This window comes from Pseudophryne corroboree, chromosome 9, assembly GCF_028390025.1.
Source record: "Pseudophryne corroboree isolate aPseCor3 chromosome 9, aPseCor3.hap2, whole genome shotgun sequence".
NCBI lineage: Eukaryota > Metazoa > Chordata > Amphibia > Anura > Myobatrachidae > Pseudophryne > Pseudophryne corroboree.
The window spans coordinates 342,775,769-342,794,312 of NC_086452.1; the positions used below are offsets into that span (position 1 = coordinate 342,775,769).

Sequence of the window (18,544 nt, forward strand, 5' to 3'; positions counted from 1 at the left end):
GCTAGGAGCGGGCGTTTCCTGGACGTAGATTGCAAGTTTTGACAAAAGTGATCAGATGCACCACAATACAAGCAGAGGTTCCCTTGTCGCCGTCTCTGACGTTCTTCGTTGGAGAGGCGGGAGCGATTGATCTGCATGGGTTCTTCCGCTGTTGGTGATGATGGTGTTGGTGGAAGAACAACTCTAGGCTTAGGGCGATCTGACCGCGACCTCTCCAGACAGCGTTCTCTGTACCTCAGGTCTAATTTATTGCATAAAGAAATTAGTTTATCCAACTTATCAGGTACGTCCTGAGTTGCAAAGTCATCTTTGATCTTTTCGGAGAGACCGCTCCAGAAAGCTGCAATGAGAGCCTCCTCGTTCCAGTTCAGTTCTGAGGAGAGAGTACGAAACTGGATCACATACTGACTGACTGTACGCATGCCCTGATGCAGGCGCAGGATCTCCAATGAGGCGGCAGAAGTCCTGCCCGATTCGAAGATTCGTCGAAAGGTGGCCACGAATTCTGAATAGTTAGACAGGATGGGATCCATCCTCTCCCACAAGGGTGAAGCCCATTCCAACGCTTGCCCGGTAAGTAAAGAAATTATATAAGCTACTTTGGTTCGTGCTGATGGGAAGTTGACCGACTGTAGTTTGAACTGGATTTCGCATTGGTTAAGAAACCCGCGGCATTGTTTTGGATTCCCATCGAACTTACTGGGAAATGGCAAATGCAACCGTGGAAGTGGTACTGGTACAGGAGGAAGCGGGACCGGAGGTGTTAATCTGGGAGCAGCTGTAGATAGTTGAGGGGCCGTCATGACAGCACAGAGAGAGTCGAGACGTTCGGATATATTCTGCATGAACTGCACAATTTGAGATTGTGTGGCCTCCTGCTTACTTAAGCGAGACCAGATATCTGCAGTTGAATCCCCTCCTGAGGCCTGATCACACGTCGAATCCATTGGGCCAGTGCTTACTGTCACGTCTAGCAAAGTTTGAAGATCCGGCAGCTGAGACTTGCCCGAGGAGGTAGATGGCTGTGGGTGAACAAGATGAGGGGGTTGGATATAGTTCCTTCGCATAGGACACTGAGCAATGAAGAACGTAGGCGGGATTGAAAGTCAATAAATAGTATTTATTATGTACAGGGCTGAGGTAGAGAACTGTGGCTGGAGCACGATGATTAAAGAACGTAGGTGCGGAAAAAGAACTGCAGGTTGTGGCTTGAAATACGAGTTTGTGAATAATGAACTGCGGAACTGTGGATGGTGGTTAAAAGACGTGGCTGGAGGTAAAGAACTGTGGACTGTGATATGAAAGACGAGACTGTAGATGATGAACTGTGGATGGTAGTTGAAGACGTGGCTGGAGACAAGGACTGTGGACTGTGGTTTGGAGGATGAGGCTGAAGATAATCTGCAGGTTGTGGTCGGTGGTACAAAGACGTGGAGTAGATCTGTGGAGTGTGGCTAGAAAGATGAGGCAGAAGACCCGGGGTCGACTGTGCCCAAAGAGTCTTACTGGACCGGGTTTTCCAGGAGCGCTTTCACAGGCAGTAGCAGGTTAGGAACGGCAGGACTGCAGCAGCAATAGGGAACCGACCAAGCAGGAACAGGAGTAACCAGAATACGACAAGGATCCTGGGAGCACAGGCTAAAGCACCTACAACAGGGTTGTAACTTGAAGCACTGGCGTCCCTGTCCTAAACCAGCCCCCTTTTATAGGGAGAGCTTCCCCTGGATTGGCTGGAAGAAACAGGAACTATGCTTAAAACTTGATCTCCAACATGGCGGCGCCCAGTAATGCAGACCTTTCTGCAAAGCCACATTGCTCATTGCCTCTGGTCTCCTAGCAACGGCTCAGCAAGAGCGACCCGCTGTAGCGGCGTCCAGCCACCATGAGTGAACCCCCTCACCGCTGCCACTGCTGCCCACGGACCCGGCGCAGCAGCCCACCTCCGCCGCTGTCCACACACCGCCAGAGAAGCCAGCCCCGCGGCCCCAGCGTACCGGTAAGACTCCAGATGCTGACAGGAAGGCGGTCACACTGTTGGCATTGGCATCTGCTAGACGTGTGTCAGAATTGGGGGCATTGTCGCACAAGAGCCCCTACTTGATTTTCCATGAGGATAGAGCTGAGCTAAGAACGCGTCTGCAATTTCTTCCAAAGGTTGTATCGGCTTTTCATATCAACCAGCCTATTGTGGTGCCAGTGGCTACTGACACCTCAATTACCTCAAACTCCTTGGATGTTGTGCGGGCTTTGAAAATATATGTGAAGAGAACTGCTCGTCACAGGAAGTCGGACGCACTATTTGTCCTTTATGATCCCAACAAGATTGGGTGTCCTGCTTCTAAGCAGACAATTTCTCGCTGGATTAGATTTACTATCCAGCATGCTTATTCTACGGCAGGATTGCCGATTCCAAAATCTGTTCATGCCCACTCTACCCGTAAAGTGGGTTCTTCCTGGGCGGCTGCCTGGGGTGTCTCGGCTATTTAGCTTTGCCGAGCTGCTACTTGGTTAGGGTCGAAACACGTTTGCTAAGTTCTACAAGTTCGATACTTTGGCCTCTGAGGACCTAAAGTTTGGTCAATCTGTTCTGCAGGAACCTCAGCATTCTCCCTACCGTACTGGGAGCTTTGGTACATCAACATGGTACTAAATGGAACCCCAGTATCCTCTAGGACGTAAGATAAAATAAGATTTTACTTACCGGTAAATCTATTTCTCGTAGTCCGTAGTGGATGCTGGGGACTCCGTAAGGACCATGGGGAATAGACTGGCTCCGCAGGAGACAGGGCACTTTAAGAAAGAATTTGGATACTGGTGTGCTCTGGCTCCTCCCTCTATGTCCCTCCTCCAGACCTCAGTTAGAGAAACTGTGCCCGGAAGAGCTGACAGTACAAGGAAAGGATTTTGGAATCCAGGGCAAGACTCATACCAGTCACACCAATCACACCGCGTAACTTGTGATAAACTTACCCAGTTAACAGTATGAACAACAATGGAGCATCAGATAAACCCTGATGCAACCAAACATAACCCTTATTTAAGCAATAACTATATACAAGTATTGCAGAAGAAGTCCGCACTTGGGACGGGCTTCCTGCATCCACTACGGACTACGAGAAATAGATTTACCGGTAAGTAAAATCTTATTTTCTCTAACGTCCTAGTGGATGCTGGGGACTCCGTAAGGACCATGGGGATTATACCAAAGCTCCCAAACGGGCGGGAGAGTGCAGATGACTCTGCAGCACCGAATGAGCAAACACAAGTTCCTCCTCAGCCAGGGTATCAAACTTATAAAACTTTGCAAAAGTGTTTGAACCTGACCAAGTAGCCGCTCGGCAAAGCTGTAATGCCGAGACCCCTCGGGCAGCCGCCCTAGAAGAGCTCACCTTCCTTGTGGAGTGGGCTTTTACTGATTTTGGAAGCGGCAATCCAGCCGCAGAATGAGCCTGCTGAATCGTGTTACAGATCCAGCGAGCAATAGTTTGCTTTGAAGCAGGAGCACCAAGCTTGTTGGGTGCATACAGGATAAACAACGACTCCGTTTTCCTGACTCTAGCCGTTCTGGCTACATAAACCTTCAAAGCCCTGACCACATCTAGTAACTCGGAATCCTCCAAGTCTCGAGTAGCCACAGGCACCACAATAGGTTGGTTCATATGAAAGGATGACACCACTTTTGGCAGAAATTGTGGACGGGTCCGCAATTCTGCCCTGTCCATATGGAAAACCAGATAGGGGCTTTTATGTGACAAAGCCGCTAATTCTGACACATGCCTAGCTGAAGCCAAGGCCAATAACATGACCACCTTCCACGTGAGAAATTTTAACTCCACGGTTTTGAGTGGCTCAAACCAGTGTGACTTCAGGAAACTCAACACCACGTTAAGATCCCAAGGTGCCACAGGAGGCACAAAAGGAGGCTGAATATGCAGCACTCCCTTTACAAACGTCTGGACTTCCGGAAAAGAAGCCAGTTATTTTTGAAAGAAAATGGATAGGGCCGAAATCTGGACCTTAATGGAACCCAATTTTAGGCCCAAAGTCACTCCCGACTGTAGGAAGTGAAGAAAACGGCCCAGCTGGAATTCCTCCGTAGGAGCATTTCGGGCCTCACACCAAGCAACATATTTTCGCCATATACGGTGATAATGTTTAGCCGTCACGTCCTTCCTAGCCTTTATCAGTGTAGGAATAACCTCATCCGGAATGCCTTTTTCAGCTAGGATCCGGCATTCAACCGCCATGCCGTCAAACGCAGCCGCGGTAAGTCTTGGAACAGACAGGGCCCCTGTTGCAACAGGTCCTGTCTTAGAGGCAGAGGCCATGGGTCCTCTGTGAGCATTTCTTGCAGCTCTGGATACCAAGTCCTTCTTGGCCAATCCGGAACAATGAGTATTGTTCTCACTCCTCTTTTTCTTATGATTCTCAGCACCTTGGGTATGAGAGGAAGAGGAGGAAATACATAAACCGACTGGAACACCCACGGTGTCACTAGTGCGTCTACAGCTATCGCCTGAGGGTCTCTTGACCTGGCGTAATACCTCTGTGGCTTTTTGTTGAGGCGGGATGCCATCATGTCCACCTATGGCAGTTCCCACCGACTTGCAATCTGCGCAAAGACTTCTTGATGAAGTCCCCACTCTCCCGGATGTAGGTCGTGCCTGCTGAGGAAGTCTGCTTCCCAGTTGTCCACTCCCGGAATGAACACTGCTGACAGTGCTCTTAAGTGATTCTCTGCCCAGCGAAGAATTCTGGTGGCTTCCGCCATCGCCACCCTGCTCCTTGTGCCGCCTTGGCGGTTTACATGAGCCACTGCGGTGATGTTATCTGACTGAATCAGCACCGATTGGTCGCGAAGCAGGGTCTCCGCTTGACTTAGGGCGTTGTATATGGCCCTTAGTTCCAGGATGTTGATGTGAAGGCAAGTCTCCTGACTTGACTACAGACCTTGGAAATGTCTTCCCTGTGTGACTGCCCACCACCCTCGGAGGCTTGCATCCGTGGTCACCAGGACCCAGTCCTGAATGCCGAGTCTGCGGTCCTCGAGAAGGTGAGCACTCTGCAGCCACCACAGAAGAGACACCCCGGCCCTGGGGGATAGGGTGATCAGCCGATGCATCTGTAGATGTGATCCGGACCACTTGTCCAACAGATCCCATTGAAAGGTCCTCGCATGGAACCTGCCGAAGGGAATGGCCTCGTATGATGCCACCATCCTTCCCAGGACTCGCGTGCAGTGATGCACGACACCTGTTTTGGTTTTAATAGGTCTCTGACCAGTGTCATGAGCTCCTGAGCCTTCTCCATCGGGAGATAAACCCTCTTCTGGTCTGTGTCCAGAATCATGCCCAGGAAGGGCAGACGAGTCGTAGGAATCAACTGCGACTTTGGAATATTTAGAATCCAGCCGTGCTGTTGTAACACTTCCCGAGAGCGTGCTATGCTGATCAGCAACTGCTCTCTGGACCTCGCCTTTATGAGGAGATCGTCCAAGTATGGGATAATTGTGACCCCTTGCTTTCGCAGGAGCACCATCATTTCCGCCATTACCTTGGTAAATATTCTCGGTGCCGTGGACAGACCAAACGGCAACGTCTGGAATTGGTAATGACAATCCTGTACCACAAATCTGAGGTACGCCTGATGAGGTGGATAAATGGGGACATGAAGGTATGCATCCTTTATGTCCAGAGACACCATAAAATCCCCCCCTTCCAGGCTTGCGATGACCGCTCTGAGCGATTCCATCTTGAACTTGAACCTTTTCAGGTATATGTTCAGGGATTTTAAATTCAATATGGGTCTGACCGAACCGTCCGGTTTCGGTACCACAAACATGGTCGAATAATAATAATAATGTTGAAGTAGGGGAACCTTGACCACCACCTGCTGAAGATACAATTTGTGAATTGCAGCTAACACTATTTCCCTCTCTAAGGGGGAAGCTGGCAGGGCCGATTTGAGGTATCGGTGAGGGGGCATCTCTTCGAATTCCAGCTTGTATCCCTGAGACACAATCTCTATCGCCCAGGGATCCACCTGGGAGTGAACCCACTTGTAGCTGAAATTTCAGAGACGCGCCCCCACCGGGCCTAGCTCCGCCTGAGCCCCAGCGTCATGCGGTGGATTTAGTGGAAGCCGGGGAGGACTTCTGTTCCTGGGAACTAGCTGTGTTATGCAGCCTCTTTCCTTTGCCCCTGCCTCTGGTAAGAAAGGACGCACCTCGGACTTTCTTGCTCTTTTGTGATCGAAAGGACTGCATTTGGTAATACGGTGCTTTCTTAGGTTGTGAGGGAACATACGGCAAAAAATGTGACTTTCCAGCAGTAGCTGTGGAGACCAGGTCCGAGCGACTGTCCCCAAACAACTCCTTACCCTTGTAAGGTAAAACCTCCATGTGCCTCTTTGAGTCGGCATCGCCTGTCCATTGCCGAGTCCACAGGACCCTTCTGGGCGAAATCGACATTGCATTTATTCTAGAGCCCAGAAGGCTAATGTCTCTTTGAGCATCTCTCATATATAGGACAGCGTCTTTTATATGCCACAGGGTCATTACTATAGTATCCTTGTCTAAGGTATCAAGTTCCTCTGATAAGGTATCCGTCCATGCTGCTACAGCACTACACACCCAGGCCGACGCAATTGCCGGCCTTAGTAAGGTACCTGAATGTGTATAAATGGACTTCAGAGTACTCTCCTGCTTTCTCTCCGCAGCATCTTTAAGGGTGGCCGTATCCTGTGACGGCAGGGCTACCCTCCTGGATAAGCGTGTCAGAGCTTTGTCCACCCTAGGGGAGGATTCCCAGCGTAACCTGTCCGATGGCGGGAAGGGATACGCCATAAGCATCCTCTTGGAAATCTGCAGTTTTTTATCTGGAGATTCCCAAGCCTTTTCACATAACTCATTTAGCTCATGTGAAGGGGGAAAGGTCACCTCCTGCCTTTTCTCCCCATACATATGAACCCTCTTGTCAGGGACTGGGGTTTCCTCTGTGATGTGCAACACATCCTTTATTGCTATAATCATATAACGGATAGCTTTAGCCAATTTAGGCTGTAACTTTGCATCATCGCCATCGACACTGGAGTCAGAATCCGTGTCGATATCTGTGTCAACAATTTGGGATAGTGGGCGCTTCTGAGACCCTGATGGCCTCTGCGACATAGGATCAGGCATGGGCTGAGACCCCGACTGTCCTAAGGTTTCAGCTTTATCCAACCTTTTATGCAAGGAATTAACATTATCATTTAAAACCTTCCACATATCCATCCAATCTGGTGTCGGCACCGTCGGCGGCAACCCCACATTCATTTGCTCCCGCTCTGCTTCCACATAGCCTTCCTCGTAAAACATGTCGACACAAGCGTACCGACACACCACACACATACAGGGGATGCTCTTTTTGAAGACAGTTCCCCCACAAGGCTCTTTGGAGAGACAGAGAGAGAGTATGCCAGCACACACCCCAGCGCTATAGGTCCCAGGAATCACACAGTAATTTAGTGTTAACCCAGTAGCTGCTGTATATAAAGCTTTTGCGCCTAATTTATGTGCCCCCCCCTCTCTTTTTACCCTCTTCTACGTGTTTCTGCAGGGGAGAGCCTGGGGAGCTTCCAATCAGCGGAGCTGTGGAGAAAATGGCGCTGGTGAGTGCTGAGGAAGAAGCCCCGCCCCCTCAGCGGCGGGCTTCTGTCCCGCGTTTCTGTGTAAAATAATGGCAGGGGCTCATGCATATATACAGTGCCCAACTGTATATATGCTCACTTTCTGCCAAGAGGTTCCTAATTGCTGCCCAGGGCGCCCCCCCCCTGCACCCTACAGTAACCGGAGTGTATGGGTGTAATGTGGGAGCAATGGCGCACAGCTGCAGTGCTGTGCGCTACCTCAGTTTGAAGACTGGAGTCTTCTGCCGCCGATTTTGAAGTCTTCTTGCTTCTGTCACCGGCTTCTGTCTTCCAGCACTGCGAGGGGGACGGCGGCGCGGCTCCGGGATCGGACGACAAACGGTGAGATCCTGTGTACGATCCCTCTGGAGCTAATGGTGTCCAGTAGCCTAAGAAGCAGGACCTATCTTCAGTGAGTAGGGCTGTTTCTCTCCCCTCTGACAATGCTGATTTTAATTACCTTATAACCTTCACTATATGGGTAAGAGACTTAATACGCAATTGGCGTATGGGGTACCGTAAGGGTACGCATTTAGCGTAGCATACGCTCGGCCGTGATCGAGACGCACATGCGGCACGCTCGCTCACAGCTTACGCTTGGTGTCGAGCACGCTATAGGCGAGCGACTACCGTAATGCTACGCTACCAGCGTAGCGGACGCTCGGGACCACGAGGAGATCACGAGCGGCGCAGACGCTCACAAGATGATAATCAGTAAACCTTGAATGTAACACACAGAAAGGATACTCTTATGTTGTAAACCTTGTATTGAAACACTGTAGCGATATAACGCTGCTTAACCTGATTAACACAAAAGCTGTTTGAGCGATCGAGACGCTCCTATTACCCACTGCAATGTAATGAACACACGATACCGTGCTAAGGTTCCAACACCTTTACTAACAAGCTTTTAAGTTATATCGAAAAAGGTAAACAGTTCACAAGTCATACACTACAAACTAACATATAATTCTAACAGATTATCTAGACAGAAATATACAATAACGTTACAATCTTATACTAAACAGAGAGAGAGAATGTGGCCAATACAAACAAAGAGCGAGATGATTACAAAGAATTACTTACACACACTGGGAATGATCGCTGCGCTAGTCCTGGTACCAGCTCCGAGTTAGTCAATATGAAAACCGTTTGTGGAGTGAGAGAGACTGAGCTGTCCAGGCTGGCTGATCTTATATACACTGCATACAGTATACTACAAAGGGACCTATAATCTCATTGTTCATTGGACACAGGAATGTCTCCTCGCATCATAACAAAAGGTCATAGGTTAGTTTGAACAGGTGGGCTGTGACTATATCAAACTGCTCAGGTGGGAGGGAATCTGAAGATTCCCGCCGCATGGGTAATGAATCGCAAATATAGTAAATGTCCAGAAAATACTAATGGCCATATCTATACGCAGGAGCGATTAATCTTTACCTAACCAGCACCGGATTGTTTCTAATAAAATGTTCTTTAGTTAGGTACCAGACACAGCTGTTCAAACCCTGTCTGACCCTTCGTACCATACAAAGAGGAATTCCTCTGTCCAGCGACCATTTACATTAAACAAACTTACAGTCATTATTAAGTGGAACATTATCTATAAAACATGCTATGTGGATTTATTAAGGAGCGATTGAGTCGCTCGCTAGACGCGCACAAACGCTACCGTAAGTGCACATACCATGCGCTCGAGCGCACGCCCGTAGAGGCGCCGTCACGCATTTGCGAGTATGTGCACGCACGCCAGTGAAAGTGCATGTGCAGCGGGCAAGCGCATGAGGTGAATATATGGCAACGTGCAGCGTGATATTTTTCTGACTTTGACAGTCCACCCTTTGGCAGTCATCAATAACTGCCACTTCCTAAAACAGTTCAAAAAGAGAAAAATATATGTCATGTATAAATACATTTCTATGATTGGGTAAGGGAGAAGAGAGGAAGGTGGGAAAAAGGTATGACCTAGTGAGATGATAGTAGCATGTGTGTATGAATCCATGTTTGAAGGGTCATGTATCATCGTGCCGTACTTGTTTTAAATCAAGCTTCGAGGTATTGCGAAGTATACATTTGAATTCCTTCTTATCCCGTATTACGGGCCTGTGGATGGGCTGTCAAACTTTACTGAGCTCTTTTCGGCTTTTGGTTGCAACAAAATGGGGGAGCACATTTTAGTTGATGATACATGAATGGGGGGAATATGCGAGTGCTGATATCTGTGCCTATATTCCCTATCGACTATGTGTGTCATTACCTGAAGGTTGTAGAAATGAAGATAAGAAGCAATTATGGTAAATGCAGTCATAAACTATGTGAGTTTAATATACATTTGCTGATTGAGGTCTTGTCTGATGTCTTGTCTCGATGTACATGTTGACTGTAGTCTCCCGATGCTTTTGCTATAATTGCTTGAGCAAAAAGCTTTCTCAATGTCCATAAAATTTTTAAATCACTAAAGTTCTGGGCTAGCGTTTTCATTAAAGTCACTAGGGATATTGGGGGCCGGCAACATAGTCCATAAAAAAATCTTTGTATAAATGTGGTCTTCAAATCCTTCTTCCAAGCGAGTCTTTGTACCTTGGAGAAAAACAAAGGAGAAACGGGTGAAAGAAACGGGTCGTGGACTCACATTTTATCACAGCGGGGTCTCAATGGTTGGGTCGTAAATCAAATCAATTTTGTTATGCGATACAGTCATTACTTCAGGCGGTACCTTTCCAATATAACATAATCCCTCTGAGTTTGGGGCAAGCCACTCATACGCCTTTCTCCCGCATATGAAATATGCATCATCGGGGAGAACATATGGGACTGAATATGTCAAAACCATGTTACACATTTTCCATGTGAACTCTCCTAACCCTAATTCTCCCATCTGTCTAGTACACGTATCCGGTTGTATGATATGTGCACAGTATCCTGGTGATACTTCTCCAACTCTCATTGTCCTACTTCCTAGGGTATACCTATATTGGAAATATTTTCCACTGTGGCGTATAAGCTCTGTATCTGTAGGCATTCTATCGGCTCTATATGAAAAGGTCATGGTTTTGTTATTCCATGACACTTCCCAATTTCCCGGCTTTCGGGGATTGGAAATGTTAAAACACACTATGGACCTATCCACATGATATTGGTGGAGCTTCAAACTAGGAGGACTAGAGATATTAAACCTCTTGTCCACCGGCCTCCCACCACTTAACTCAAGTACCTCCCCTATCGTTAATGGGAATGGTACTAGTCCTGATGTGCTATGACCTTGAGGTACTTGAGAGCATACCCAACAGTCTGTCTGATTTAACACTTTACCCACTAAGGAGTGATAGTCACTCAATGGATGCCGGTCCATGTGGACATTAAAACTGGACTGACATTTCTTGATGCACCCATCCTCAACTAAGTTATCACAATGCCTACAGATGCAATTTTCTTCAGCTAACAATCCTTCACAATTCCTTCTATGGTCAATGCTACCAGATCATTTTCTGATACTCGCCTTTGCTTGGTGATTATGTTGTTCTTGGAAATCTACGCCTTCTGTCATCAGAACCTTTCTGGATCCTTTCTCGACCTCACTGGTACTCTCACCGAAACAGACTGCTCTGGTCAACATCAGGGTCAACATGAAAACACGGATCACAGTCTCTTGAGGCGAGTCCATCTTACAGGAGGAGAAAGGGGAAATTTGTAATGGGGGTACAGAAAAACAGTTTGAGGGGGAGAGAAACTTGTTACGATAATTAGTTCTCTAGTCTTGTTGTTCTTCTTGTTCTGTTGTCATCTCAAAGGTGCTGTCTCTCAGTCTTCTAAACATTCTGGTGATACAATATTCTTTCTAGCTCAGTGCTCTTTCTGTAAGGAGAATAAATCTTGTATTACCATTTATCCAACTGATGTGGGACATACCATCTGTAAAGTATGAGAACATGAGAAAGAAGAAAAAAAAACAAAAGAGAGAGAGAGAACAATTCATATATATATGTTACATAAACCAACAATAAACAACAACAGGAAAAAAAACATTTTCAGGGGAAAAAAAAACATTGTCAGATCTTCCGTTCACCATCAGGCTGTCACATCTACATGTCCAATGGTATCTTTGCATAGTCTCTCCCACCAGTATTTCCATACTCCACCCTTTGTATCTGGCCAGGATACATCGATGCTGGTAGGTCATACTGGGGTTTGGTAGACTTCTGAAAAGGTCAGGTAGTCAGGTGATGTTGGAGCTGTTGTGGTGAACGTCAGAGATGGGGAAAAAGAAACATTTTACAGATACATTACAAATTTTACCCGGTCATTCCTGTGTCTTCAAGGAATGACCTCCCAATTTATTAACTGTTACCTCAGGCTTTATCAAGGTTAATGATCAACTTTCCTAATCATAAATTATATGTGTGGACCAAAATTTGACATGTGTGATACCTGATTATACTTCCGAGTGTCGTAACTCTGCTCGTGTTCTTGTCTAGGGGGTCTGACTTTATGTGGGCTGTTACAGTTGCTGGCATGATGCCCTTCTCTTTTACAAAGATAACAAGCCCTGGGCTTCCTCCAAGTGCCAGTGACCTGAGGTCTTGGTTGATTTGATGCCTCCTCAAACGCTTGGATGCTCATCACCATCAACCGCTTTCCCTGTACTTCCCTGATTCCTTGGATACCATGGTTATGTTGTTGTCTAGGGGGTTGATATACCTTCTGTAAATTAGTCCCACGCTGCAGAGAGTCTGTTGCCAGCAGTTCTCTCTGAAAATAAAAAAACCTAACAAAATACTTTCTTATAGCAAGCTCAGGAGAGCTCACTAAGTAGCACCCAGCTCGTCCGGGCACAGATTCAAACTGAGGTCTGGAGGAGGGACATAGAGGGAGGAGCCAGAGCACACCAGTATCCAAATTCTTTCTTAAAGTGCCCTGTCTCCTACGGAGCCCGTCTATTCCCCATGGTCCTTACGGAGTCCCCAGCATCCACTAGGACGTTAGAGAAAATAGGATTTTATATACCTACCGGTAAATCCTTTTCTCGTAGTCCACAGAGTATGCTGGGCGCCCGCCCAGTGCTTCTTATTCCTGCATTGTTACTTGGTTGTATTGTTGGTTCAGTCGTTGCTGAATCGTTTCAAGTTGGTTAGCTTGACTTTCCTTTTGTTATGTGTGAGCTGGTGTGGATCTCCCCACTATCTGTGTATTTCCTTCTCTCGAAGTATGTCCGTCTCCTCAGGCACAGTTTCTAGCCTGAGTCTGATAGGAGGGACATAGAGGGAGGGGCCAGCCCACACTATTAAACTCTTAAAGTGCCAGTGGCTCCTAGTGGACCCGTCTATACTCAATGGTACTAAATGGAACCCCAGCATCCTCTACGGACTACGAGAAAAGGATTTACAGTTAGGTAAATAAAATCCTATTTTTTGGACTTCTGGGTCCCGTGCTGAATGAGAGCCTTAGTTCAATTTTACAATAGATAAATCTTTTTTTCTCCCTTTATCGACTCCATGGTAGCAATAAGAAGCAGACAAAAATACGTCAAGCTATCCAGATCCAAAGAATTCAATAACCAGATTAATGTTAGTGGGTTAAGAAGCAATAAACGTAAATAAAAGTCAGTAAAGTGCTAGTCTATCACACTGGGGCCTATTCAGAATTACAAGTCGGCCATAATTGCAATTGTGCTGTGTGCAATAGCTGTCATAATTTTCAGCCAGAACTTTCACCAGCACAATACCTGGTGCAAGAGGTCCATCACAATCAGGTCTCTGTGTAAACCCATGATTCCATCTGCACGCCTTTACTTAACGTTACTTATGTGTGAAGTGAACGCCACATTAACACCCTGTTATGACGATTCAGCCACAAGTGGAGATGCTACTGAAATGCATAATAGTCTGTATCGCCTGTAGGCTCTAATACACAGCCACTGCAGTGAGAAAAATAGCAGGATCCATCCTCAAAGTGGACTCGCGGGTAACTCTGCATAAGCCCAACTGCTAATTAAGGGGATTCAGAGTATGAAGCTCATAGCCAAGCGTCTCTACAGTTTTAACAGACCAAGCTTTTAAAAGTAACTAGGTGCATACTAATCCACAATTCCCACCTCACCAGTATCAGTCTGCAATCATTAAGTCCACCAAATAAAATACCAGCGTCACTGCATGAGTAAAGGTGCATACACACGGTGCGATGTATGCTTACAATTTTGACTATAAAGTCAAAATCGAAAGCAAAGTTAGTCAATATCGCACCATGTGTACACAGCTTGCGATACCGATGCATGCTCCCGTGGGGTCGGTATCGCAAGAAAAAATAGATTGTGCAGGCAAGGCAAGTTTGACTATCTAGTACAAAATATAGTATAGTCAAAATTGCACATAGTCAAAATCTCAAGTAAAGATACTGTAGTAAAAAAACGGAGATAGTCAATATCTCTACGTGTATATGCACCTTTAGTCTGATGCATTGTGTTGGTTTCATGAGAGAAAATTACTCCACGTCCTAATCGGCACTATTTCTAAGTACATTAGCAAATTGGATGTATAGCCCTACCTAAATTGTCAGGGCAACATATGCAGTGGAACAGAGACTGTTGTTGTCGGTGCTATCACTAGCAAGGCAGATCTGTTTGTATCTAGCAAATAAAACATGAGGATGTTTTTACACGTTTTGATCAAAAGATTTAAGCCTGCAGTCTGTCATCAAGAAACTGCACATCTCTGCAAGTCCTTACGCTAGCTTATCTGCTTAACATGCCATTAAATTGCCCACAAATGCAATCACCTCTCAGGTACAGAGCATAACGGGGGTCATTCCGAGTTGTTCGCTCGGTATTTTTCTTCGCATCGCAGCGATTTTCCGCTAACTGCGCATGCGCAATGTTCGCACTGCGACTGCGCCAAGTAAATTTGCTATGCAGTTAGGTATTTTACTCACGGCATTACGAGGTTTTTTCTTCGTTCTGGTGATCGTAATGTGATTGACAGGAAGTGGGTGTTTCTGGGCGGAAACTGGCCGTTTTATGGGAGTGTGTGAAAAAACGCTACCGTTTCTGGGAAAAACGCGGGAGTGGCTGGAGAAACGGAGGAGTGTCTGGGCGAACGCTGGGTGTGTTTGTGACGTCAAACCAGGAACGAAACTGACTGAACTGATCGCAGATGCCGAGTAAGTGTGGAGCTACTCAGAAACTGCTAAGAAGTGTCTATTCGCAATTCTGCTAATCTTTCGTTCGCAATTTTGATAAACTAAGATTCACTCCCAGTAGGCGGCAGCTTAGCGTGTGCAAAGCTGCTAAAAGCAGCTTGCGAGCGAACAACTCGGAATGACCACCAGCATAGACAAGGGCTGTACCACTCAACTATAGTATAAATAAAAAGTTAAACATCCAGTTGTTTTAACTGTTACTATAAAACACTGCTTTTTGAGGAATTTTTTTTTTTTTTGCTACAGTGTGACCGAAATCACAGACCCATACAGAACATGCGCATTATGGGTCTGGTGCACGTCAGTACTTTGCGGCATGCACCAGCACCGCTATTCCATATGGACCTGTATCAGGCCCAGAGGGCCTAATAATTAATGGGGTCAATTCTATTCGGCAACTAAAGAATAGCGCCGGGAATTAGCTCCCGACGCTATTCAATTCTGCTACTAGTTGCCCGCAATTGTCGTGAATTCTTCTCTCATCCCCGGGGGATGAGAGAATAAACCCGACAAAAGTGCTGCCTCGCGGCCGGCGCGAGGCTGATTCTGTCGGGAATCAGCCTCGCGCCGGGTAGTCAAGTCGGAGAATGCCCGTTCTCCCGACAAAACTACCTGTTAAGTCGGCGATAACGGGACATCGCCGACTTAACTTTAGCTGAATTGAATAGCGTCGGGAGCTAATTCCCGGCGCTATTCTTTAGTTGCCGAATAGAATTGACCCCAATGTTTGTACACACATGCCTATGCAGCTGTGATATTTTTTTTTTAGCCCGTATGTGTCTGCCCTCCTGCCTGCCTGCCTGCCTGCCTGCATCAGCAACCTGTGTGACTTCTATGGGGTCTGGACTACCTCCAGGGCCCCCGCACCTGCGTCCTTGCAAGTCACAAGCCAAAACTAGCTGTGCTGCCTGCTCTGCGGAGATGTCTGTGGGAGGAGGCGTGAATGTCCTATGCCTACAGCCCTATGCATGTAAGCACAGTCTGAATGCAATTATCACATTTATACGTATGATGTATGAATAGGTATGAACAAGGTGTTGCCTGCATAAGGTATAGCTGTTTTATACAGTGAGTGTTACATAGAAAGTGTCGGGTATATAACGCTAGCTGTACACGTCTCACCACCTAGTTCAGTACTTGCTGCATCTCTGTCACTTTCTGGTTAGTGAGGCACCAGGCTGTGGAGCATGCGCACTCCGTGCTTTGCCGTGTGAGCCGCCTCGGCACCCGTAGAAGCATGTCTGCGTGAGTTGCTTAGAGAAGGGAGACGCGGCAGCAGAGCAGAGAGTCGGTGCGGAAATACGGCGACATGTGAGCCGAGGAGCAGAATAGGGAACTGGCAGGATAGAAGGCCTTGGGTGGGCGGTGGTGCAACTTTGACGGGCTATACTGCTGTGAGTATATGCACGCTCTACGTCTGCTGTGTAACTTCAGGTGCCTGTCCCCCAGCATTGGTCTCCTGACTGCCGGCATTCCATATGTCAGGATGGCAACTACTGTACATCTGGTTAAGGGATGTTACGTTATATTGGGGGACATGTACTAAGCAATGATTAAAGTGGAGAAGTTGACCAAGGCAACCAATCAGCTTTGATGTAACCGTTCTTATTTGCATACTTTAAAAGTATACAGAGCAGCTGATTGGTTGCCATGAGCCACTTCTCCACTTTTATCACTGCTTAGTACATGTCCCCCATTGTGATGATTTGTCTTATGGGAGGACCTCCTGGTCTCACCCGTGATGTATGTTCCTGTGTGTGTTGTATGGTATTTGTACTGTTATATAGCTATATATGTACCTTTGGGCACATTCATCATCCAGCACCTCAGCCACCCTTTACTTTGGTACCCAAAGCCAAAACAAAAAAGAGTTGCAGTGCGGATACTACCAACCAAAATATGGGGGAGGAGAGTCATACAGTGGAGAGAGAGAGTCCCAGCCAATCAGCTTCTAAACGCCATGTTACAGGCTGTGTTTGGAAACTGAGTTAGTTGGTTGGTACTTTATCTCCACTTTATCACACTCCAAGGTTCAGTACATCTGCCCCTATGGGAGCAAGTCAGTATTGCCCCTATGCGGGCCAATAATCACACTACTTTTTACTACTAGTTAATAGTGGCTAAAGTTTACACTTCTAAGTTTTCACCCAGTAGCGTTACAGCGCTTCAGTAAACGGAGTTTGCACATGTACTAATGCACTGGGGAATGCGGATGTATCAGAATGGTTCTATCTTCACAATCCACTCCTTCCATTAAGATGCAGGGCTCCAAGAATTAATGCCATCTCAATTCCTGCAGTCAGACTGAATACTTTCATGTAGTTACATTGCCGGCAGTCGGGATCCCGGCGGTCAGGATACCAATGCCGGAATCCCGACCACTGACATTGCCGCCAGCCAGAATTGGGCTATTCCCACTCCAGAGTGGAAATAGAACCTGTGGTGAACCACCGAGCCCGCAAAGGGCTTTATTGCGCTCGCCCCCCTGCTGGCACTCTAGCGGTCGGGAACCTGTCGTCGGTATGCTGAGCGCCGCAATCCCATACCCAACTCCTTAGGACCCCACACAGTTCACGTTTTCCAGGTCACCCAGCAGGTACACGGGTGTATTCATTATTTACTGACACATTTTAAAAAATCCACAGGTGGTGCTCATTATTTCACTTGAGATTTTGTGAGGAGACATGGAAACCATGAACTGTGTGGGGTCCTGAGGACCAGGTTTGGGTTATTGTTTTTTTTTTTGGGAGCCAGTTAACCTACCAGTCTATTTTTGGATTGTGGGCGTAATCCCACACAGGCACTGCAAGAATATACAAACTCCACACAGGGCAGTGATGAGACTCGAACTCAAGACCTAAGTGTTGTGATGCTAACCATTATATCAGCTGTGCTGTCTATAGACCCTTTGGGGCCTATTCATCATAGAGGGCTAGTTGGGCCCCCGATAATTAAGTATCCAACTCGCTGCAACTTGCGGTGGTGGATACTTAACTACAGGAGCAATCCAGTATTGCTCTGGTATAGGGACAGCTACTCTGAAGTGGAAGTGATGCTTACCATTGCCGATCCAGCCTGACCTGAGTTCACACAGTTGAAAACCGTTATTTGTAATTAGAAATCTGCACATATACAGTATATAGAAATGTACAAATGAAAATACTCCCCCACTGGGCAAAATTATACCTAATTGTAGTTTTCATTTAATTAAAATTCTCTCTTAATAAACATTAAAATGCTCATACAGGCAATAAGAATCCCATTATTTCTGCATCAGGTTACATTAGTTTCCACAGGGAAACATTGGGGTGTAGAGTGGAGCTTGATCTAGAGGCATCAACAGGCTAAAGCAGGGGTGGGGAACCTTTTTTCTACCGAGGGCCATTTGGATATTTATAAAATCCTTCGGGGGCAGTACAAAAATTCTCAACTTAAAAAATGACCCTGCCCCCCAGTAGGTCTGCCCCTTAGAGGCACGGAGGCGCGCACGCGCCAAAAAAATGGGTGTGGCCAGTTAAAATGGGACGTGATACACATATGCCCCCAATAGTGCGGTGCCAGGTATACAGATGCCTCCCACAGTGCCAGGTATACAGATGCCCCCCACAGTGCCAGGTATACAAATGCCCCCACAGTGCCAGGTATACAGATGCCCTCCCCTCCGTGCTGCTTACCGTGGGAC

The 18,544-nt window shown here is 46.9% G+C and overlaps 1 protein-coding gene across 1 annotated transcript in view; it reads left to right on the forward strand.

Annotated features, from left to right (window-relative positions):
• The first annotated feature begins 16,081 nt into the window (after positions 1-16,081).
• Positions 16,082-18,544, forward strand: part of DUSP12 (dual specificity phosphatase 12) — a 184,190-nt gene continuing 181,727 nt past the window's right edge. Inside the window, exon 1 of the mRNA XM_063940630.1 lies at positions 16,082-16,256. The gene's annotated coding sequence lies outside the window, so the exon portion shown is untranslated. The remainder of the gene's footprint in view (positions 16,257-18,544) is intronic.